This window comes from Artibeus jamaicensis, unplaced genomic scaffold, assembly GCF_021234435.1.
Source record: "Artibeus jamaicensis isolate MK-2021 breed Jamaican fruit bat unplaced genomic scaffold, CSHL_Jam_final scaffold_1283, whole genome shotgun sequence".
NCBI lineage: Eukaryota > Metazoa > Chordata > Mammalia > Chiroptera > Phyllostomidae > Artibeus > Artibeus jamaicensis.
Window position 1 is genome coordinate 20,339,403 of NW_026522028.1, and position 4,072 is coordinate 20,343,474.

The following is a 4,072-nucleotide window of genomic DNA, read 5'->3' on the forward strand; positions in this document are numbered from 1 at the left end:
AAGCTTGCAGAATTCTAACAGGCCTTTTTCATTCTTGCCTTCTCTTTTACATAAGCGGGGAGAGGGGTCATGGATGGCAGATGTAGTTTGGGTTCCCCACTTAGCCCTGTGTAGATTGTCTAGCATGTCTCTTTAGAATCAGTGGGTACTTAACAGCGTGTTCCCTGTTGGTGTCTTGGGCAAAACTCCAAGTCAGGAAGAGTTCCATTTAACACCCTGTGTACCTGTAGTAATAATCTTTAGGTCATTTTCATACCTCTTCTTCTCCTTTCCAATGCCATTAGTCCATTTTGTCATTTCTCTAGAATGTGAGTTATTCTACCATAGATTTGTAGCAACAGATTAGCAGAGAAATGAAGGACCAGCAAGTCTGGCTTTTAAATTGCTCCTTGGTGCACGTCATAGGATGGAAATTCAGAGGCAAGGAAATAATATTTATAATACTTGGCTACTGGGGAGGCTTCGAAATTTCATTTAATTTGAAAAATATAGCAAAACTACAGACTTCTGGTCAAGATGGTGGCGTAGGCAGACATGGGTAGTTTCTTCCCACAACCACATCAAAATTACATCTGAAATATAGAACAACCATCACTCATAACCATCAGAAGTCAAGCTGAATGGAAGTCTCATGACTATGGAATTAAAGAAACCACATCAATCCAGACTGGTAGGAGGGGCACAGACACAGAACAGGCTGGTCCCATATCCACTTGTGGTGGACAAAAATTCAGGAGGGATATCTCTGGAGTGAGGAGTCCCAGCCCCACACTAGGCACCCCCAGCCCAGAGTTCTAGTCCCAGGAAGAGAAGTCTCCACAACTTCTGGCTGCAAAAACCAGTGGGGATTGAGTCAGTGGAAAAAAACTTCTGGAGCCCCAAGCAGTTCCTCTTAAAGAACCCACACGTGGACTCACCTACTCAGACTCATACCCTCTGAGCTTCAGCACTTGGGTAGCAAGGTGAAAGGCACCAGTGGTACACAGGGAGGAAGTGAAGTGTCTGGCAACAAGGCAAGCAGAGGCCATTGTCCCTTTTCTGAACCTTCCCCCCACAGAGCCACAGAGCTAGCAGGCTGGTGCCATATCTGAGACTCCATCAACCTGGCTAATACTGTTTGCCCTGCCTTGGAGATCCCCTGAGAATCTGCCCTACCCAACTTACGGGCCCACCCAAGCTGCTTTTCCATATGAATGGCTGGTCTTGGCTCATGCTGCACAACTTCCTAAACCCTCTCAAACAAGCAACAGCTGGCTTCAGTGAGCCCCAGGCCTGGTACTAGCAGTAGCCAGCATAGATTCACAGCTTGGCTTCACCTGGGAATCTCCAAGCCCAGCACAAGTAGTAGTCATCTCAGTTTCCTTTATAACTCAGGGAGAATGTCCCCAGACAAAACACAGATGGGGGTTGACCTTGGCTTGTACCACCTAGGAAACTCCAGAGCCAGCACACCCAGTGGACAGCTATAGACCATGAAAGAGCTCCACCGACCTGCCCCTGCACAGCTGATCCTCCACGGAAGGCAGAGGGTGGTGCTCAGTGGTCATGGCCAGTCCTTGCAGCTGACCGGCCTGGGTAAATCCCCTCCATTGACCTACCAACAGCAAACCCGGCTCAACTGCAAGAGGAGGATGTACTCAACCCACACGAAAGGTGCACCAGCTTGGGTGAAGAGGAGGCTGTGCCACTGGACCCTATGGGACACCTACTACATTAGGCCACACTACCAAGACACAGAGTCAAAGCAGTTGTATCTAATACATTAAAAACAAACATAGGGAGGCTTCCAAAATGAGGAGACAAAGAAACATGGCCCAATTGAAAGAACAGATCATAACTTCAGAAAAAGAACGAAATGAAATGGAGGTAAGCAATCTATCAGATGCAGAGTTCAAAACACTGGTTGTTGTAGACCGCTCTGCCTGGTTCTAGGAATTGTATCTCGATCCCTTGTGGCTAAGGGCAAGGGATGACCTTTGGAATGCCAGCCGCAGGAGACAAAGCCTGTCTCTGGTAGCAAACGCTGCCTCAGTTCCTCTCCCTGCCCCCAGAGCTTGGTCGGAAGTCAATGATGGGTAAGACCCCTCACAGCAGGGGCAACCTAAGCCAGACTCGATCACTTGGGAGGCCTTCATGGAAGGACTCAGGGGGCTGCAACAAAGAGCAATAGACTCTCGCCCCCCGGCTTTGACATAGCCTGAGTCCCCATTGTCCTCTGGGAGAAGTGCTTCCTGGCTCTAATCCCCTTAAGCCTGAATACCTGATGGGGAGAGGTGCAGCTCCTTGCCTTGCTAGAGCGTGTCCCGGGGAAAATCTGGCATCACAAAGACTTCCTGATAAACCTTTGAAATCTGCTCTGCTAAGAGTGCTTTGCATTCATATGTGAAGGGTTCGAGCAGGAAACCCTAAAACTCTGTTCCTGACAGACTCTGAAGCCCTCAGATTTCTTTGAAATGTTATCTACTGTTTGATCCTTGCCGCCTGTATTTCTGTGTATTACAACCCAATAAAAGCCCTGGAGGAGGGGGCTTGAGGCCTTTTTATCCTCGGAGAAACTGGCCATTGCTCACTTCTCCTCCCCAAGCAGATCACATCATGTCTCAGTCATATTTACTCTCATACATGGCACTCGGGGGAACTTGCGAGGAAAGTAGCCCCCGCAACTGGTTATAAGGATGCCCAAGGAAATTAGTGAGGACCTCAGTGGCATAAGATCCACTCAGAAAAAAGGATACATTAATTGAAATAAAGAACAACCTACAGGGAAACAACAGTAGAGTGGATGAGGCTGAGAACCAAATCAATCTTTTGGAACATAAGGAAACAAAAAACAACCAATGAGAACAAAAAGATAAAAAAAGACTCCAAAAAATGAGGATAATAATAGGCAGCCTGTGGGACAACTTCAAGCATTCCAACATTCACCTCATAGGGGTGCCAGAAGGAGAAGAGAAAGAGCAAGAAATTGGAAATCTGAAAAAATAATGAAAGAAAACTTCCCTGATTTGGTGAATGAAATAGACATGTAGGTCCAGGAAGCACAGAGGGTCCCAATTATAATGGACATAAAGAGGCCAACTCTAAGACACATCATAATTAAAATGCCAAAGGTTAAAGAAAGATAAAGAATCTTAAAAGCAGCAAGAGAAAAGAAGTTAGTTACCTAGAGGGGCATACGCATAAGACCGTCAGCTAATTTCTTTTCTTTTCTTTTTTTTTTAATATTTTTATTTAATTATTTTTAGAGAGAGGGGAAGGGAAGGAGAAAGACTGGGCGAGAAACATCAATGTGTGGTTGCCTCTTGTGAGTCCCCTGCTGGGAACTGGACTGCAACCCAGGCATGTGCCCTGACTGGGAATCGAACCGCGATACTCTGGTTCGCAGGCCCATGCTCAATCCACTGAGCTACACCAGCCAGGGCAGCTAATTTCTTAAAAAAAAAAAAAAAAAACCTTGCAGGCTAGAAGCGATTGGCAACAAATATTCAAAGTCGTGAAAAGGGGGGACTTACAGCCAAGATTGCTCTACCCAGCAAAGCTAACATTTAGAGTTGAAGGGCAGACAAAGAGCTTCCCAAACAAGAAAAAACTAAAGGAGTTCATCATCACCATTCTTATATGAAATGCTAAAGGGACTTATTTAAGAAAAAGAAGATGGAAACTTTGAACAATAAAATGGCAATAAATACATGTCTATCAATAACTGAATCTAAAAACAAACTTTAGGAGGAGGACAGTCTGCCAGCGATCCCAATGTGTGGACTGCTCCATAAAAGCCTCACTTGATTTTGGGTCTCTGGTTTTTCTTTTAAAGAGAGGTCATTTTGTGACAGCAATTCATCGGAGTAGAAAGACATAGCATCAAAGTAAGAAAATCACTGGTCTGTGCTGCTTCCTCATCTTTTGTTCCTGCGCCACATAGCTTTGAGGCTCATTCTCATGAGCCGACTCTGTACACACCACCCACACCCCTCCTTCCATGCTATAACCAGGCTGTGCTGTCAGCAGGGAGCATTCATCAAAATGACAATATTAAGGATAACCATGTTCATTCCAGGTCTTCTAAGTCTTC